The sequence below is a fragment of the Callorhinus ursinus genome, unplaced genomic scaffold (genome assembly GCF_003265705.2).
Source record: "Callorhinus ursinus isolate GAN/ISIS: 27379988/994484 unplaced genomic scaffold, GSC_fseal_2.0 scaffold28, whole genome shotgun sequence".
In the NCBI taxonomy this organism is placed as follows: Eukaryota; Metazoa; Chordata; class Mammalia; order Carnivora; family Otariidae; genus Callorhinus; species Callorhinus ursinus.
Window position 1 is genome coordinate 14961164 of NW_027397090.1, and position 6995 is coordinate 14968158.

Below are 6995 nucleotides of genomic sequence, written 5' to 3' on the forward strand. Positions count from 1 at the left end.
ATTTTTAGGCCTACAATCTTTTGAGACAGTGAATTATTCATTAGCAAATGTGAACAACACCAGCAGATTGAGTTTCCGAAGTAAGCTGTTCATTAGCATTTGTGAGATGGCTGAAAAGAAAAAAAAAAAGATCCAAGTACAGGAAACAATCTGGATTATTTCAGCAATGATGCATTTTCAGATCACTGATTTTTCTTAAAGATTTTTATTTATTTATTCAGGAAAGAGCGAGTGAGCAGGAGCAGGGGGAGGGGCAGAGGGAGAAGCAGACTACCCACTGAGGAGGAGCCCCATGTGGGGCTTGATCCCAGGAACCTGGGATCATGACCTGAGCTGAAGGCAGATGCCCAACTGACTGAGCCACCCAGGCGCCTTGATTTTTTTTTTTTTTAAAGCGCAGACCCAGGGGCACCTCAGTTTCAGCTCGGGTTGTGATCTGGGGGTCGTGGGATCAAGCCCCACATGGAGGCCTCTGTTGGGTTCTGCGCTGGGCACACAGTCTGCTTGTCCCTCTTCCTCTACTCCGCCCTTCAATCACTCTCTCTCTCAAATAATTTTTTTTTAAAAAAGCACAGGCCTAGCCTTGAGACCCAAGAAATAATCGTTTTATATAGGCCTTCTCCAAAATCTTTCTCTGAAATGTTAACAGTTTAGTTTCCAACAGTTTGATATACAGAAAAGTTTACCTTTCTAACTTTTACTATGAATGTATAAAAAAGCTCAGTGAACAATGCTGGACTCTTGATTCTCATAAACTGCATAAAGATGAAGTTTATATTTTTTAAAAAGTTAATGAACCCACTGATTAATCTTAACATCACTAAAGGTGGCATCCTGTCTCCCTATGTGATTCACAAAAGGACCTAAGAAACACTTATGCCAAAAAGGTAAGGTTGAATCTAATCAAGCCACTCGAGCTGCACTGTTTAATAAGATAGCTGCATATAGCTACTTAAATTTAAATTAACTAAAACTAAATAAAATAAAAAATTCAGTTCCTCATTCACACCAGTCACATTTAAAGTGTTCAATAGCCACATGTGGCTAGTGGCTACAAGACTGGGTATGGCAAGTAGAATATTTCCATCGTCACAGAAACTTGTATTGAACAGTGTTGCTCTAGAGCTAACTTCACTTAAAGGAAATATGGAGGATGGAGAAACATGTCCGTGACACCACAAAGAAGCAAACAGACGTACCGGAATGTGCGACATTCTATAGAACAGCTGACCCAGTTAGTCTGCAACAAGTCAGTGACGTTAAGGGAAAAAAAAGGGGGGGAAAGGGTCAGGGAAAATGCTCTATGTTAAACAATACTTCAGAAATCTAACAACCAAATGTAATATGTAATATGTAGCTATCATTGGGACAGGACCTTGATTCAAACAAACCAACTTAAAGAGAATATTTGAGAGTATTGGGGAAATTTGATTGTGATATGGGCATTAGATAATACCAAGCGATTAATTTTGATAGGTATGATAATGTCCTTGTGTTTATGCAAGGCAAATATCAACCTTGTTTAGATATATGTTTACATATTAAAATATGTAGTAGTAAAATGACCTGATGTCTAAGATTTTGTTTTCAAATGCTGCAACAGATGAATAAAAAGAATGGATAAGGCAAATGTAGCAAAATCTTCGTAACTGTTGATCTGGGTGATGGATATATGGTGTCTATTATAATTCTATACTTTCATGTATAAACATATTCATAATAACAATTTAAAAATATTTAACATAGGGCGCCTGGGTGGCTCAGTCGTTAAGCGTCTGCCTTCAGCTCAGGTCATGATCCCGGGGTCCTGGGATCGAGTCCCACATCGGGCTCCCTGCTCAGCAGGAAGCCTGCTTCTCCCTCTCCCACTCCCCCTGCTTGTGTTCCTGCTCTCGCTGTCTCTCTGTCAAATAAGTAAATAAAATCTTTAAAAAAAAATTTAACATGTACTTAAATAAGAAAAGCAATCATGGCCTTATGTGAACCTCCTTCCGTCCTAAAATAGCCCATCAAGAGGACTTTTAGTAGTATCAGTATGAAATGCCCTTCAGTGGAATTCTTTTTTTTTTTTTTTTAAAGATTTTATTTATTTTTTGAGAGAGAGAGAATGAGAGAGAGAGCACGAGAGGGAAGAGGGTCAGAGGGAGAAGCAGACTCCCTGCCTAGCAGGGAGCCCGATGTGGGATTCGATCCCGGGACTCCAGGATCATGACCTGAGCCGAAGGCAGTCGCTCAACCAACTGAGCCACCCAGGCGCCCCCTTCAGTGGAATTCTTATAGACACTTAAAGAGAAAACACGGTGGATCTATTTACCTCAAATGCAGATTAAGAAAATTATTGAGATACATAATACTTTCCAAGTGATTCAGAGGGAAACTCACTTAAGGAAAAAAGAAGCACCGTATTATAAGAATAGTGGCCTCTGCATGAATATCCAAAACAGGAGCTGTCAATCTGAGTATTTCTTTAAGTGCTCATACTTCTCCAGAATTTTCCCCAAGTATCAGGAAAGCATCCAAGGAAGGAATTAAATTGCAGTTGAACAGCTTTTAACAATCTTGAAGTCATTTGAGATCTGGACTCACGCATGCGATCTATTTCACAAACTTTATTAGAGTTTATGAGTCAGACTCATATGTTACTCTGGCTTCTACTTTGATTCACTGGCTTTTGTAGGCTCAATCTTACTTAATACCACACAAACCCTTCCACAAGGACTGCCCTTGGGCGTTCTGGACTACATAGTCCATATCCTTTCATTTTAAAGTAATTTCTACTCAGGAAAAGCTAATTTGCTCCTTTGAGTGTCAGCTGACTAATTCTATGGCCATAGGAGCAGTAGGCTAATTATGACCAAAGCAGTTTCCTAGGAATCATATTTATGATCCAATTTAAGCAGAAAAGAGTCTGATTTAGTTCCAAGACGTAAAAAGTATACACTGAACTCAAGCGAAGGATTTAGGCCCCAAAGTCAGCAATGGCTAAGATGATGTCATTATATCCACCCTTTATTCTCCTATGAAAATATATCTCTTTCTATTCCTTTTTCACTCTTTTTTTTTTAAGGTTGTTGTCCAAGGTTTATTGAAGCTATTACAGCACAGCAAAAATATTCAAACGGCTCCACGTGGTGTTTTGAAATTCATCCCAAGTGCAGGCTGAGTGACCTGCAGTTTGGACAGACTGCCAAAGTCCAAGAGTTTCAACATTTCCTTAGTGTCAGGATCTCCTGATCCAGGGCAGAGATCTCGGGCATGTAATTATCCCTCCTTCCTCTCTCCTCCGGCAACCCGATGGAGATTCCTCTCCCTGGGCCCCTCTGAATCCACTTCATCAGGTGTGTGACAAAGCCTGTGATCTTGCTTCGGAGCTTCTTGCTGGGGATGATGGCAATCTCCTCACACACACGCTTGTTGGTGCGGAAGTCATTGCCCAGATGTGTGTCGTACTTCTCAGTGATGACTCAGGCCACCTTCTTCACGGTTTTGGTGCGAACACGACCCATGTTGCAGGCGGAGAGTCCATCTCTTCTGTCTTTATTTAATCCCACACCTTTCCTTTTATCCTTGTTTCCATTCATTCATTCTTTATTCATCCATTCAACACGTATTTATTGAATACGTACCGTGTGCTAGGTACTATTGTAGACAATGGAGGTATAACGGTGAACAAGAAACAGTCTATGCCTCTGTGGGCTCTACATCCTGGGCGGGAGGAAGATAGTAAGTAAACATAAGATAATAACCGTATGACAAATACTAGGAAGGAATCCGGGTGTTGGGGGGGAGAGAGAAGTTTATAGGTTGGAGAGGGAATAAGACCCTAATTTAGAGCCAGTGGACAGATAGGCCTCTCTAAGAGGATGACATTTGATCTAAGATCTAAAAAGAAAAGCATGACCGGTAGCAGGGCTTTTAAAGTACTAGAGAAAAGATAGGCCAGTGAAGGGAGCAACAAAATGTAAAGAGCCAGGAGTCAGGGAGCGAACTAAGATGTTTGAGAAACGGAAGGAGGCCAGTGAGCATACGAAGAGAGACTTGGGCAGGGGACAGAGGAGGTTAAGAGATGACACTGAAGAGTTGGCTGGCATTAGATAGCATCGGAACTCAAAGTTAGAGCAGACAATGTGATTGCTTACCTAATAGCCATAAGCTCTTCTTCCTTGCTAATGGAGCTCCAGTTTTGCTTGGGTGGCAATGCGTCTCACTTCAGGGAGTGAATCATAATTTATTTAAGCCAATTCTGAACAATGAGATCTAAGGGGAAGTCACTGGAAGCTTCTGAGAAACATTTTTATTTCTGATAGTAGAGCCCCAAGTAAATAAAGCTTTTTGCCTCTTCTCTTCCTGTTTGGCTGTTGTCCTGTTTTGATGCAATGTACAGAGCTATGGCAGCCGTCCTGCAGCCATAAGCCTGAAGATGAGAGTCAACAGACTTAGGATGGTGGAAAGGATAGAAAGAACTTGAGTCCTTGAGGACATCAACAAACTGCTAAACCAATCCTGAGAACACTGATCTTCACCCTTTTTGCTAAACAGAAAATAATTTTCCTTATGGTTTAAGTTTCTATTAGCTGGGGTTTCTGTTATTTGTGCTGGAAGCATTTAATGGATACAGCAGGGGTGTGGCATGATCTGACTTATATACATATATTTTTAAGTCTCTTTGGTAACTGTGAAGAGATTTGTAATGAGCAAAAATGGAACAGAGACATTGAAGACTACTGTAGTAGACCCGAGGAAGGATCATGGTGTCTGGGCTAGTGAGGAAGCATTACAACTGGAGAGAAGTAGATAGATTCAAGATGTATTTGAGAGTAAAAATAACAAAATTTGCGGGTGCCTGTGTGGCTCAAATGGTTGAGCGTCTGCCTTCGGCTCAGGTCATGATTACAGCGTCCTGGAATCGAGCCCCGCATCAGGCTCCCTGATCCTTGGGGAGCCTGCTTCTTCCTCTCCCTCTGCCTGCCACTCCCCTACTTGTGCTCTCTTGTTCTGTCAGATGAATAGATAAAACCTTTAAAACAACAACAACAAAATTTACTTTGGTTCAGACATGGGAGAGGAAGGAGGTTGATAAATTAAGGCTGGTCTCTTTTGGGATTGGTGGTGGTGCCATTTATTGATATGGAGAAAATAGGAAGAAGTTTGGGGAAGGATTGGGATCAGGAGGGTTTTTTTGGAAATGTTAAATTTAAAATATGCATTCAAAGAGAGACATCGGGGGTGCACCACATTGGGTGTAGAGCCTACTTTAAAAAAAAGAGAGATGTCAAGTCAGCAGGTAGACAAATGAGTCTGAAGCACATTAGGTCAGGGCTTGGATTTCAATTAGGAAGGTGTCAATACACAGATGTTATTTAAAGCCACAAGAACAGATAAGGTCCTCCCCACTGGCCAAAATTTGAGGAATTTTAAAATTAGAGGTCCGTTAGCAGGGGAGGAGCCTGCAAAAGAGCCTGAGGGGAAGTAGTGAGACAGGTAGGAGGAAAACCAATAAAACAACAATACTTAACATTTATATAGAGCTTACTTCAAGCTAGGCACTGCTCAAAGCACTTTGTGCCTTCATGGAAACAGAGAAAAAAGTGTTTTCCTTTCTTCCTTTCTGTTTTAACTCCTGTGGCTTTCCCTAGCCCCACAGTGCTTCTGAACTGTAATTTGTAATTAATTATTAAGGTATAACATATTCATTGAAAAATATTCAAACCGTATAATACAGGAAAACTAAAAACGGAAAGCAAAGAAACTCAGAAACTTTCCTCCCAGCCTGATCTACCACCATTAAGAATTCTTGCTCTCTCTCAGGAATTTTCTGTACACACGCACGTATTTTTACACAGATTGGATCATTCGCTCTTGATAGGTAGATAGCTATAGATACGTACACACACAAATATATCTAATTCCGCAAATTTTCTTTAAACTCAACACATTCTGGAGATTTTCTATATCAGCACATACTTATCTACTCTTTTTAAAGACTGATATCGTATTGTATTAATATACCATAATTTATTTAAGTTCCTCTACTAATGGGCAATTAGTTTCCTGGTTTTTCCTGCAAACTGCTGCAATAAACATCTTTGTAGATAAGTCACTGGATATTGGTACAAAAATAACCGATGGATAATTTCCTGGTAGTGAAATTGCTGAATCAAAGCCCTTAAGCCACCGATATTGTCAAATCACCCCTCCAGAAAGTTTACACAAAGCACAGTCTCTTTAACAGCATTTCCTCACACCTTGTCAACACTCGGTATTGACAAACCTCAAAGTGTGTCAGGCTATGAGACTGAAAAAATGGCGTCTCGTTTTTATTCGGGTCTCTGTAACCATGAGCAGGGCAGCAGCGTGGTACTGTTGAACATACACGTTTTGAAGTTAGACCCCCGGGCTCCATCACACGTCTTCTCCTTAAACGTGTGACCTTGCGCACGTTGGGTGTGTTTCTTCGCCTCAACAAAGGGCACAACGAGAGCGCAGGCCTTCAGGACTGCAGGAGATGGCGTGGGACACGGGCTACCTCGGCTTGGTCCGCGATCACCCGCCCTCGTCTGCATTTCCGAGCCCCGCTTGCTTGGGTCCTTCATCCTCGGCGCCCGCCTCCCAGCGAACTCACGCAAAACTCCTGGAGCTTGGAACTCGAAATGAGAGAAAACTTTGCCCTGCTTTTCAAAATTCTGCCCTATTTTCCGCCCACCTCGGCCTCAGAAACCCTAATTTACAGATGGACGTAAAGAAAGGAGTCGCAGTTTGTAAACAACTTGCAAAGTAGACACCGCATCTCTCGACGTCCGAGGCCAAGGCGCACAGCGTAGGGAACACTAGGCAACAACAACTTGACACTACGTGACCCGCAGTGCCCTGAGGGGTAAATTGGCAGTACTCAAAGGCTTCAGGGAACGGCATTTCAAACGCGAGCCCCAGACCCACCCCCTTCCCGCAGGCCCCGGGACCACCCTCCCGGCCCCGCCCCCAAACAGGAAGTGACG

The 6995-nt window shown here is 42.1% G+C and overlaps 1 pseudogene; it reads right to left on the minus strand.

The window, feature by feature from the left end:
- Window positions 1–2589: 2589 nt before the first annotated feature.
- LOC112838878 (small ribosomal subunit protein eS17-like) lies at window positions 2590–6951 on the minus strand (annotated as a pseudogene).
- Between the last annotated feature and the right edge of the window lie 44 nt (window positions 6952–6995).